Raw genomic sequence first — 14,343 nt, 5'->3', positions numbered from 1 at the left:
TGGCAGCAGTGACAACGGGTACAATAAGGGAAAATACTGCACAGTGCATAATTTACCCTCTTGAAAAACAGACGGTGAATTGTTATTCATAAACAGAAAGAAACAAGCAGCATTTGCTGCAAATACTGTATGGTAATTGTTTGAGAATGACTTGTGCCTGAATTTGTTTATTTGTAATATTTGGCCACCATTCAGTGTCTGCTGTGGCACAGTTGCCCTTAATTACTTGTCAAAACGTGTGGCACCGCGAGTGTTTCTTTCTCTCTCTCTCTCATTTCTGCAATCACAACTTCACACTCCCTCTGTGCTATTTCAAAGCACAATTCATATGCATTCAGAGATGAGGAGAAAAAAAAATAATCTAAAAGGGTAGAAAATATCACGAGTGGAAGCTTATAGCATGACATAAAAAACACCTCTTACTCACCCACTGTGCTTCTCCAGAGACTTTTAAATCCTGCATTCAAACAGAGAAGCATAGCCACAAGCTAGTGAGGGGGGGTGCTTTATAAACTCAGGGTGCATGAGAAAGCAATGCAAGCTCGTATTACTCTTCACAGTTGCTGCATTTATCCCCTAATTCCTGATTATTCTGCAGTGAGCTGCTAGGTGTGCTCAATTTACAACAGAATAGAAGACAGATTTCATCCCTGGGGGCGCAGCGGCTGAAAGCATTTCTTCTTCTTCCTCGTCTTCTTCTTTTCTATTTTTTAATTAGAGCTTAAAAGTTTAACGGTAACTGCTCAACCATTTGGGGCAGTGCTGGTGATTATCATGGGCAAAGCATTTTAATAACAGATCATTTAGCATTTTTGGTTGCAGGATCCCAGTAAAGGGAGTTGCTGAGCACTGGCCCTTCAGGCAGTGTAAAAGCTTGCACGTTTAGAGGAATTCCCCCTCGAAGAAACAGCTATTTTAACTGTAAAACAATTATTCAGAAGCCTTGCATGTGGCTAAACTTAATAAAAAAAATGGACTTGTGCTATCTTTTACAAAAGCAAATATACCTACATTTAAGTGTTCTTTTCAAACATTAGAGACATTTTGGTTTCAGAATTTTATCCACATTGTAATTTAAGTTCAGGTCCATTTTGCATTTTATTACAATCCGCTCTGCAGTTAATGCAGGCTACTTGCAAGGTTAATGTACAGTTAATGTGATGCATAGTAGCTGGTGTAATCACACTGCGTTTATATGTTGATCAGCTGCTGAATGAGTCTATTATCATCCGTGGGTTTGTTATAATGAGGGTGTAAAATGACATGGAAAGACAGTGTTGCTAAAGAGGTTAGAATGCAGCTAAAAGATTCCCTCTGAAAATAAAACAGAGAAAACAGAAGTTCCTCTTTAAACTGTTTTGCCTCAAGTACCTTCTCTAAGGACTATAAAGCTGTATAAAGTTATACATAGAACCATTCTAGATACAGATGAAGCTGTCGCTAAAGTTCCACATTTAACTCCGGGAAGTCCTATTTTTCTTCTGAGGAGTCTTTATCTCCAACAGCACAAAGCAGCTCGCTCTTAAGCTCTCATTAGAACAGCGTCTGTGTTTTTTTGGCCAGATAAAAAGTGAAGAAGAGCGATGGATGGACAAGTGGGTTGGGCACCAGCGGTGACAATAAGTTATGTTTTATTGGCGAGGACTAATTCTTCATTCCTCTAATTGAAGAAGTAAAGGTAGATCAATACGCTTCACCAGGCCGCCCTATTCTGGCATGCACCGACATTATAGCGAAAGACCCGGGCGGGCACAAATAGCTCTTTTATCAGCGACAGGGCTTAGTGTGTTTACAACACATCCCTTATCTTTCAAACTCCTATCTGTCCTGGTGCAGGAATCCAATTATGCTCCCAATATTAACCCCTGTAGAGAATTAACCCCACACACCACTACTCTTTGAACAAATAAAAGTAGGCGAGGAACCTGCTGCCAGTGTTAAATGAGGAAATAAATAATGGATGCTGGCTTTGCCTCTCTCCCTCTGTGCGCCACTGATCCTACCCACCTGGAGGGCTTCTAAATAAGATCCTACGCTGGCTGAGCACAACACAGCAGTTCATTGATCCCCACCCTGTTGTAAGGCCTCTTCCCTCAGGTGGGCATATGAAGGTTGAGGAGAAAGGGCATAAAAAAAAAATAAAAAAAATACACAGGAGCCAGACACAGAAATACACATACGTGCAGACGGTGGAAGGCTGAATGACTCACATGTCCTCTGGGAAGCGCATATGAAAAGAGTCAGCAGCTTGGATGTACATGTATGTGTGTTTACGGCTGGTGATGTACTGTACTCCAAAAGGAAATCAAATGTGGCGTGTTCTCAAGAGCCGTCAAATTGCTGTTCAATCTATGCAGTTAATATGGTCTGTTTCTTTAATGGATATAGAGCAGATGGAGCAGCTTGTGAGTCACAGTGGAAGAAGATTGTGGTGGTAAAAGTGGAAACACACAGCCCACAGAACACATGCACAGGAGACAGTATGCAGGCAATCACGTGACATCGCTGACCGACCAGTTCCAACTGAAAGTATATTCGGTGGCGGTGAATTAAGCTGTAGAAATATTTTGACATGTTTGGCTGCTCATAATGAAGCAAAATTACAGGTTAAGATCTAATGAAGCATACCGAATCACAGGAACTACAGAGAGTACCACATCAGTTAAATGGCAAGGACTCTAGCCAAATGACTCAATGAACATCTGACACGGACATCAGCTGTCTGTGAACACCAGACCGAAGTCAGTTACAGCATCGACTGGGAAGAGATCAAAGTCATCAACCAGGAGTCAATAGACCGCCGGAGAAAGGTTGAGGAGGCCATTCACATCTAATGCCAAAGACCATTTGTTACGATCCTCCCATACACGACCACCTTTTCCATACAGTTGTCATCACATGACCTATCTCCATGACAACTGAGCAAAATCCATCTTCTGAGGAAGACCTTGAGAAGTGGTTGAAAGCTCAAGTAGAGCTAATAAGTAGATGTTGAGTTAATATTTTTTAATCAAACTATGTTTGTCTATATGTCTATATATGTATTAGTATGGGTGTGTTTGTGCGTATATGCATATTGTCATATATATTGCTAACTTGATGTAACAATAACACAATTACAACGCTATAAGAAGTGTTCTCTTTCTTTCAGTGTTCTATTGTTATTTTTTTAATTTTTTTTTGTTTTCTTTCTTCTGAATTATTCTTCTTTTATCTGGTGGTATTGGTATATGTTCCTTTGTATGTGTGGGTGTGTGTGAGTGTTCTTGTACAGCTGTCTTTATGAGGACCAAATTGAGTTTTAGACCTTCAAAATGAGGACATTTTCGGAAAGTGAGGACCTTTTGACCGGTCCTTACTTTGGGATAAACCTTAAAAGGCCTATTTGAGGGTTCAGACTTGGTTTTAAGTTAGTATGAGGTTTAGATTAGAGTAAGGGTTGGGGTCAGGCATTTAGTTGTGATGGTTAACCTATGAAAAGAAGAAATACATTCATCCTAGGGTAAGGGTAAGGGGCTAGGGAAGGCCAATGTGTCAATGAGTGTCCTCGCAAAGATAGAAGTACAAGTGTGTGTGTGTGACCCTGTGTAATAGTACAAAATAAAAATAAAAGTTAATTAAAAACTGTTTTTCCAAGGTTGAGAATGAACTTTCACACTCATACCAAATTATGTTTACACTACAAAATACTGCTGACCTTCCTGTTTGTGAGATGTAATGTATATGTTGGTGAGTAGTATGCATAAGTAGTGCAGTATGTGTGGCCTTCATGTAACTAAATAAATAATTATCCATACCTTGTGCACTCTCTAAACCCCATGTTCACCAAATAATGTAAGAAGCTGGAAACACCACCTTCCTGGATACATACAAATTTAGGGAGCATAGAATATCCTTCCAGAAAATCCTACTTAGGCAGATACATTTGGATCATACCTGACCTGACAGGAAATCAATATATAAACATCAAAACTCTCTACAGCTCATCAACCATCCATCTCGATGAAGGAACTCGTGAACCAACAGTAAATATTAAGACAAAAACAGCACAGATCGGGTTTCACCAAGCCTTCATTAGCAAAGAGATGACCAGAAGGAATTCACAAATGTTCTCCAAATCTTCACCAAATGGCTAAATACACAGAAAACACAAGCTCAGTAACCTGTTTTATTCTTTTACATTTTATTTTCTGCCTGAATAAGTATCAAAACAAAGCAAACGCAGTTAGCTAGCTGCCAAAACGTGTTGCCATCAGCAACACTAGGCAACATCATGCGGCAAGGCACTACATTGGCCAATAAAAGCAGCGCAAAAGAAAGGTAATTAGTATTTGGCTCGTTTACAGGCAGATTGTCAAAAGAAAGGCTTGGACACATGTAACTTCTATTTTTCTGGGAATTAGAACTGTGGTGGAATTTAAAAAAAGACATTGATTTAAAATTCATTGCTGAAAAACAAATTGCAGCCTACAAAAAAAAGAAAATAAAGTGTCACAGAAGGAGGGCAGTTTACCACTTCAATTTCAGTTATTGATGAACAAAATTGCCACTATAAGTGGTGAGGCATCCCTGAGTGGAATCATCCCTGATGGGTGCCACAGGTCATCTCCACATACCAGAGGGGGCGACATCATAAGTCTTTTCATATTATTATTTGTTGCCCGTTATAATTGAAGATTATTCACATTCACAGAACTGAAAAGTTTTCTTTTCTTTTTCTTTTTTTTCTTTTTTGTCTTCAGAAGATCTTTCACGTTTGCCAGATCCTGCTCCACCAGCTCAGAGATCTGCAGAGTGCGAGCCAAGGGTACTCAGAAGCTGAGTTGGAGAATGAGTCAGAAATTATCAAGGCTATTTGCTGGCATCAACCTGGTATTGTTGGCTGGTATCGTAGAGTGCCGTCTCTTACAGACACAGCCAGTGGCCCTTCAGCAATCCAATGCACTCAAGGAGGCTCCTTATGCGCATGCGCCCCCCGGTTGTAGTTGTATTCATTTTCTAACACCAGGGTTTTCTGCATATGCATGGCCAGGAGTGCTTCTAATTTTCACACACAAGAAGAAACTGAATGTGTGGAACTAAAAAGTATGATTCATACTATTGCCTTTAACTGACCTAAACCCAGAGTATGCTCATAAAAATAAAATATGCTCATAAATTTGTCAGGCCCTTTGAGTCCTCTTGGGCTCTGGTCAAGTCTGGTGTACTTTATTGTATTGTTTGTGTGTTCAACTTTTATCTATGACATTTTAAACAAAACAATCTGATGTGGGCCCTGTACCAAAATGCGTTGGTTGAATAAAGTGAAGACTCTTTTGCTCAGTAACTGCTGCCAAGGTATTTTTCACCTAAATGTAGCATAATAGCAATCTGTTACTTTGCTTCAGTCACACTGTGTACAGCACAGTCATTATCAGTTCAGTTTGCCAAATGCATAATGTACAGAATACAGTTGGTGGGAGCACCTGGACACCTCAGGCATGATGAATTTTCTCACACCTGTATGGAGGCAGCCAGTCCGTCTAATGCCAAATCAATCTGTATGGATTCTTTTTCAAATGTTATCATTTGCTAGTCTCTCAGTCTGCATTTCTTTGACATGAGGAAGGTAGAACAGCACATCTAAGAGGAAGATAATAATACAACTTACAGCTGAAGTTACAAAGTTTGATTCACACTTGATCGGTGGACGTGTTGTTGCGCAAATCTGGTCATGGTAAAGTTAGAAATGATAGTTTACAGATAAGAGTTTACTGGCAGCTTTGCACAGGTTTAAAGTCACATTCAATGCAATGATTGCAATCATTAGAAACCGCTGAAAATCCACAGGCCCCCATGTGAATAGAGCCTATATAATCTTAATGTTTCCGGGAGCATGTCTTGCCATTGAGCCTGTGGTATAAAGGTCTGTCAAGAAACCTACAATTTCCCCCCTTAAAGGACAAAGTGCTTGCCTTTGTCTTGCCAGGGGAGAGTCAGTGATGGGGAGTTGGCAATGTTCTGGAGCACATTCAGGCCTACAGCCACAACTGGAGTGAGCCATACATTCATCAAAACACACCCCCACACACATTCACTCACTCCCACACGCCATTACTTCCATACCCTCCAAGCAACGATCGGGTTGCATAGACTCGGACTCTAATTTAATGTAATTTCATTTATCACTCTGAATTAGATTTCATGTTGCTACTTAATAATTTAAAATCCCCTGGAAAGCAATCTTGGCTTTCATCTCAGTATCAAGGAACAGTGGAAGATGACCGGAGGTAATGGCTACAGTGGCCATGATTTACTTTGCAGTGGTGTGGCACAGGCAGTATGTGGAAACAAGAGAATGTGTGCACCATGTACAATGTCATAGTTCAGGATGACAAAAGTGTTGAGTTTGTGAAACTTTAGTGGAGTCTGGGCTCATTTTTTATCTCATTGGTAAGAGAACATAATCCAACCCTAATACACAAAACAAGTTTTTTTCCTATGTTTGTTTTAATTTAGTTGCTCGATATACTGTATGTAATACAAAGACTAAGATTAGTCAAATGAAGTTATTTAGATTAAGTGCCGATTAAATTGTGATTAAGTCGTCTTAGATATTTAATCTTTATTGATTTGGGAAAGTTTCACTGCAAGCGAGGCTCTCTTTTTGAGAGACACTCAGTCACATTCAATTAATTTAGTGTTACATATTGAAAATTGGAAGCTGCCCAGTACAACTATAGTCTGATCTATTGGCAATCAAGCAGTTGGGGGTTAAGGGCCTTGCCCAACGCATCCCAACCATGGGCCACCACTGCCCAATTGCCCCCTCTCTAAGTCCCACCCCTTTTTGCTCTGTACACCAATAACATGTGAGCATGCTTGGAACATCGCTGAACCTTGGTCAGCTTTCCCATTTCCTGTTATTCTTAGATATGCTACGTCCGTTCAAAGGTAAAATTACTATGTAAGTTACATTACATTGGTGTCACAATCCTCACAGACATATTATATTGCATATAGTCACATCTTAAGTTAGCTTAGTTAGTTAGCAAAACACTAACTAACTAACTAGCTTACGTACAGCTACATTAAGAAGAGTTAGCCTAATGTCAGATCACAGACATCAGCCAGGCTTGCCAAAGAAATTTGGAAAAAGACAGATAGGTTGATTGCTGACATGAATTATCTTTTCTTTGTTTATATTTTTTCTATAAGAATATGTGCCACCCCAAAGTAAGATTTGGTGTTATTTATTTGGACATACACAATGTCTAGCATCCCAATGGGAAACTGTGTAAAAGTTATCATCGTGGATATATCCTTCCATCTTATAGTCCTTGCTATCGGCTTATGGAAGCTTATTGTCCAGATACTGTAATACACACTGCGGCACCTAACTAAACGGAAGCAGCATTGCCGTTTGTCTTTTTGTCAAGCTTGTCCGACCTAGCAACAATAACTAAGGGGGGTCTAGGATCGGTCAATTAGCTCAAAATAAACTGTTTTTATTTGATTGATTTGATATTTGAGACTAAAAGGATGCTAAATGTAAAATACCATGCACAATGATTAAAAATAACTTATTAATGTCTATCCCATTTTCTGTTTATTTAGTCCGGTTTGACAGATTGATATGCAATAACAGAGAGAATGTCATTTCATTTGAGTGAACCTCAGCCGTTCAACAGATTTATGGTCTAATGCAGGCAACTGATTGATGGTCTACTGTGGGCTTGTCATCATAACACATTCATAGATATGCCAATATTTTACCCATTCAAGGACAACAGTAGACAAATAATGTACTTCTGGATTCCATGTATATTTAATGTTTTATTTATTCTTCATGATGGTGATTTTTTGAGTGATGCCACTCTGGCGAACTTTGGAATTTTTTCTTCCAGTTCAAGCAAAGGACTACTAGCTTGTGATTTCTAGAGAGGTCAACATATGTGTAGCTTTTGAACACAAATAGTATGAGGTTGCTTATTGTCATGGAAAAACGTCCTTGAGTATAATAAATCACCATCTGACGGGTGACCCTGCTCCCATTTCTGTTTGTAAAGGTGGAGTAGTGAGTGAGAAGGTTGGCTGGATGGATGGATGGTGCATGTGGTGCTCTTTAATATTAAGCACAGGAGCCACTCAGTCATGCTAAGATGAATGCTTTGAAATAATAAATTACAAAATGCAAATAGGGAGAAGATTAGTCTCTGTTTATGGGTGGCATTTAATTTTAATTGGTTCATTATTTCCGTAAATTACATTTTTAAACTCTCCTGACTGCCACAGCTGTGCTTGGTGCTGCGTTGAGGGACTGAAGGCTACAGGTCGAGAGCATCCCTCTCTGCAAAACAGACTCCATGTGAATTTGGAAAGAAATTGAACCACCCTCGAAAAAATGGCCCTGGATTATACCTGCAAGTTCGGCTCAAACTTATTGAGTTGAAGCTACAGCATGTTGGCTTGTGGATACATTTCTAAAACTTTCAGGCAGTGCAGTTTCTGCTTGTGAATACCCCTTTGCCTCAGCGTGTCAAGTTATTGTCTCAGCACTTGTCACTCATCTTGATGAGCCTTGAAACTGATCCACAGGTGTTGAAAGAGAACAGACCCGATGCCCAATAAAAGCCCTTGAGTGCTTTGCTTCTTTTTGTTTTCCTACCATTGTTGTTGTTGGTGTGACCTTGTACAACAGAATCTATGCTGGATGAGTTTCAGAAATCATTTTCAGTTGTCATTTCACTTTCCATCTGACATCCCAAACATGCGTCCATGTTAACCAATGCAAGATAATTTCATTTTTAATGATAAAAGTCGCCATAACCCCCAACAAAAATGTACATATATCTTCTTACTCAGTACCTTGTGTTGGAGCTATACAATATGGGTGGTTGTTTAGTATTTACTTGAAATACTTTTTGCTATAGATGTTTTGTCAGGGGTTTAAGATGGAGCACTAAGTGGTATGAAAAAAGATGACACTAAAAAATTAGCTTGCATTGGTTAGAATGAAAGCATGTTCAAATAAGAAACAACGACTCATAAATTGTATAGTTCCAACCAAACCGATCTTATGGGAATGTATATAAATATCCATTTTAAGGACATTCCACGTGTCATTTCATGCCACAAGGTGAACATTGTAAAACGTTTTTTTCGCGTGTCATTTAACGCCGCATCCTTACCATGAAATGGTTATGGTTAGGTTTAGGCAACAAAACCACTTGTTTAGGCTTAGGAAAAACATCATGGTTGTGCTTAAAATAAGTACATAAACTATGTAAATTACATACGTCAACAACTTCACATAAGAACAACAACAAATTGAGACACAAACACTGGCGTCCTGGTTGAAAGTCCTGTGTTTGTTCGACCCATCCATCTCCCCTCACTTTGTATTCTATGTCACTAGCTCTGAGCGTAGCATATTCATGTTGATGCGTTTACATTGCAGTCAGTACAGACTACATGGTATGAAATGACATGCCAAAAGCAAAAACGCCATTGTTATTGCACGCAAGACGACTTATACCATACTCGTGGAAATAAATGGTTTTCTGGAAGAATACATTGGGAAAACTGTCTCCCATTGGCGTTGTGTTCAGTATTGCAAATTCAAGCCTGGAGTGTGACCTTTGTTCTAATCCTCTGTCTTTCTTTGGTGTCTCTATATAAAGTCAAGGGGTATGATACAGAAAATGCCACAGAATATACATATGTATGCGGAGGTGTTGCGTTATGAAATGAACCTAAAGCTGAGTAACCTTTGATTTACTTCTTTGACATTTCTGCTTTATTAGGGTGCATGACATGCATAGTCCAGAACAACAAGGGTCAGAAGTGTTGAATAACCTCAAGTACACTATACATGCTTGGTGGTCTTCAGGAGATATATATATAAAAAAAAAACACATTGTTTGAAATGTGCGTATCAAACAACCCTCCAGGGATCATTTGCTGTCATCAACAACAAGGGCAAAATGAACTCTGGAATGCCGCTGTGAAACAGCATCTGTCCCACCGTGTGCAGAATAGAGCCGCTGCTGCTTACGAAATGTCAGCGTGCCCTCGTAGATGACTGGTTTTAATCAGGATAAGGCTTGATCCAGAGATAAAGTGCCCTTCCTTATCGGCCATGACAGTTCTCCCTTGTTCTATCACACACAAAGTGTAGGCGCACGCTGCGCCGTTCACAGGGCTCCCCCGCTGGCATCAATCGCAGCAGGATTTTCAACGGGATTTCGCTGGTCTCAGGCTTGTGAGCAGTGATCCCTGATGCAAAGCTGTCTTATCTGACAAGTGTGTGAGTGTGTGTATTTTTTTACTGTGTGCGTTTCTGTGTATGCATTTGTGTGTGTTCATCACTCTGGATAACTACACAGACACTAGTTATCTAAAATCAAAAGCATGAGGGCTTTAGAGTTCCCTCCGCCACTCTATACCCCCTCCCTCTGTCACCCCTCCCCTCTATCCATCCATCCTTCCAGCCATCCATCTATCCACCGCAAGCACTCCATCACCCCCTCCCGTGCATTTCCCCTTATCCTTCATCCACAGCACAGGGCTCAGACTCCTGGGGAGATTATGTCTGCCTGTCAGCCTCTCTGTTCTGATAGGTTGGAGCAGAGATTTTATTTTCCCATTTTTTTCATCACCCCCCCTCGCACACGTGAAAGCTGACATGATTGGCACTCATCTGGAGTTCTGATTGTTGTGCTGCGTGCAGATTTGTGTGGAGGAGTCACTTCTTAGTTTTTGATACAGAGGCAAAGCTCTGCTGACAGAGCCAAAACGACGAAAGGTGCGGCAAGCAGTCGACGCGACTTTATCGGTAAACGCAGGCATTCTCTTCAGTCTCCAAAAACGTCTCTTCCTGGGAGAAGCCTCGCATTTGCTGAGTCATAATGGGAAGCGGTTCAGTGCTGAACTCAAACAAAATCTCCCTGAAGGACTCAATGCGAAGAAAACAGAACATCTATTTCAATTTAATTGATTCTTTCTTACTGACTTAATTTGCGCAGGAAGATTCATGCAATGAGTGGCCGAGGAAACGTTTGAACCCAGGCCAAAGGTGGGCATGAGTAATTGCACGAGTTGAAACTTCAACCATTACTGCATTCGCTTTACAATCGAGGGACATCTCTTTCTTCATTACCGCAGTGCTGCAGAGACTTCAGAGCTATCCCATTACTTGTTCCTGATGGCCAACTTCCATTTTAATTTTTGCCCAAACAGAATGACTTCATTATTGCCGCCTAATGTACAAAGTCAATACAATTCTAATTCCATAAACTCCATGCAAAGTTCAATTCAAGATCATTTCCGAGCTGCATTGTTTACTACTCATTTGTGATACATATTGAAACTTTTGCACACTTAGAAAAGTTGTAACAACAGCCCCATTTGAATGTTAGGTAGCTAGTTTGCTGTTTTCTCAGGCAAAATTTAATTAACGAACCGACATAATTGTTTTTCTCAATTACAGTATTTGCTTTAAATTTTTCTCTGGTACAGTCAGTGAGCTGAATGAAATCACCTAAATATATTTCTATATAAAACCATACAGTCATTTTTTTGCAAAATTTGGAACCCTCTTGACACCTACCTCCTAAAGCTGAACATTTAGACTTGTCTCTCTTTGTAGCACCCACTGTTCTGACATCTGTCTCTTCTAACTGACTACAAAGCTTCCTAGTTCTGTTAGCAAGCAATCAAGGAGGTTCCGAAATGGTGCCACTCACTTTTTAGTCACTCTCTGCAGCTAAAACTTGGCATGTACACAGCTGTCACAACTGTCATCTTTCTGTCGCTCTCACATTAAACAACCTTCTCTCCTGTGGGTTCTTGTCCAGCCGACGTATATAGAGGCATGGGCACATTAAATGATGTGGCACTGATGAGGAGTCGCCACACATTAAAATATTTTCTAAATTGGATTCGGTTGCAAAGGGATCTCGCAGCACAAATGTGAAACATACTTTGTTTTTCACCCTTATTGTGCCAAAGTAGAACTTGAGAGCGAGGAGCAGCTTGCAGCACTTATTGTGCAACATTGATGTTGGAGGAGAGAAAGTCTGAAGAGAAGCACGGCGGTATATGGAGAGAACCAAATAATGATTGCAATCAAAAAACATTTGTTTAACAAGTCAGATGTTTGATGCTGATTAAAACTGAGGGAGCTCTCATTGACTGTTCATCATTCTCAAAACATATCGTTAGTATATGTTTTACACTACAAGGGTAGAACACATTTGTGCTGACAAAATCAGCCATGTTCACAAAACCCCCATAGGTCTGGTCAGACTGCCTCTCTGACCCTCTCTTAATTAACAAGCTTCGATGACAGATATGTGCAATTACAGAGAAAACATGGTTTTAATACTTCATTTCAGAAACTTGTCTTGGACAGCTAAATGTATTGTATAAATCCAGCACAACAGCAATTTATCTCAACAATGCTCTTATGGGGTCAGTGCACCAAAATTACGAGACAAAAATATTGTATCACACAATCTTCAGCCTGGTCACATGAAAAGGTGCAGGAATGATACGATAATGTGCACAGCAAAAGCGTGCAATAAGAACGCCATTCTTCTGTACTGACTGCAATTCAAATGCACCGGCATAAATATGCTACGCTCAGAGCTTGTGACATACAGTACAATCAAAACTGAGAAAGACTTCTTTTTGTGGACGGGAGGGGGAGGTGGATGGGTCCAACAAACACAGGACTTTCAACGAGGAGACCGTTTTTTTGTTTTGTAAGCTACGTTAGTGTCGTGATGTGTTTTTTGTACAGATGTTACGTTGTTTCTGTAGGTATTGTACTTAGTTTATGTACTTATTTTAAGGCCAACCATGGTCTAAGTCGTTTTGTAGTCTAAACCTAAGTGAGTGGTTTTGTTGCCCCCTACTGGTACTGCACTTTCATACATGCTCGTAATATTCACGCCTCTGCGAGGCACAATGTGACACTGACACACTATCCTGTGGTGGACAGACTGGTCTATCACACACTTTGTCGTGATATTGGGTTGTAATCTCAGTGGTGTCTTGCTATGTTTCCATATGCTGAGGTTTTAGGATATCTACCTTTTTAACTTATGCTGCCACCCACTGTAGTGAAAGCGAATGGAATTATGTTTGTGCCTCTCAAAACACTAGAAAATTACATTTGAAAATATAATGTGTCCTTCCAGTAACAATGTCTTGGTTAATGTGAATAATCCACAGATTTCACTTTCAAGGCATTTTCACAGGGACCAGTTCTTTAGAAAGTGGTTCCAACCAAAAGCTGTACGCATGGCTAGCTCCAACTAGGGACAAAGGCAGAAAAGTTGTAATTTGACTGAACTGACCCTTTAAGTCAGCCCCACTAATTACAGAGTATCAGTAATGAAGAAAGACCAGGAAACTGTTAAGTCGTATCCAGCAGCAAACACTTCTACTTCCCAGTCCCTTAAAGGGCCAAGCCTCTGATACACGTCTGCTAATTGGTGCTTATGTGCTATTGGGCAATACTTCCTCATTGATCATCCTCAGATGTTTTAAGATAACAGATGACATTATTCAAAACATGTCAGTAGTGCACTGAGTTCACTGGCTCATTATATTGCAGTGCTGGTGTTGAAGGCTCCATTTCTCCAGTCTGAATAAAACCATTTAGGCTTGGAGGACATGAAATAATAATACAGCTGCCAACAGTTCTCCATGAGTACTCTCCATGAGCTATACATCTTGCTTTATTTACAAGTGGAACACATGAGATATGAAGCTGGACCGCCGCTACCTTTATTTATGTGTTTACATCATGTCATTTTTCTGCATGCAGGCCTTTGTGTCTTTTTTACTTTTTTTTTTTACTGTGCACCTTTCTGCTTATACCCTCAGCTCAGTGCATCCACACTGTCGTTGCAACTCTTACTGCTGAAAATAACTGTAATTTATGGCATTAGGTGTCCTGTCCAACAAGCATCATGTTGCCTCTCTGAATCCTGACTGTCTGACTGTCACCCTTATCTTCTCGGGGAACAGGGAAACATACGGGAAAGAACACCTCCGGCTCTCCAGTAGGATCTGAAACTGCCTGAACATTTAGGGAAAGAAATGGCTCAAATTGTGGTCGAACCAATGAGTATGAAGTATAAGAAGTGGACGTAGTCACTGTGATGTCACACATTGGTTTGTGGACTGCGGTTTTGAAGCCTCAAGTTCGGCATTTTGGCCTTCGCCAACGACTTATTTTGTCATGTACATCGTTTTTCACGTGACTTGTTGGTATCGTCAATCCTGTGAGTCATGTGAGTTGCTAGTCATGTGAGTCGTACGTCGTGTAAGTCATGTCAGTGAAGTTAACGT

This window comes from Sebastes umbrosus, chromosome 5 (genome assembly GCF_015220745.1).
Source record: "Sebastes umbrosus isolate fSebUmb1 chromosome 5, fSebUmb1.pri, whole genome shotgun sequence".
Classification (NCBI taxonomy): domain Eukaryota; kingdom Metazoa; phylum Chordata; class Actinopteri; order Perciformes; family Sebastidae; genus Sebastes; species Sebastes umbrosus.
The sequence above is the reverse complement of the archived record's forward strand: the minus strand, read 5'-3'. Positions refer to the sequence as shown.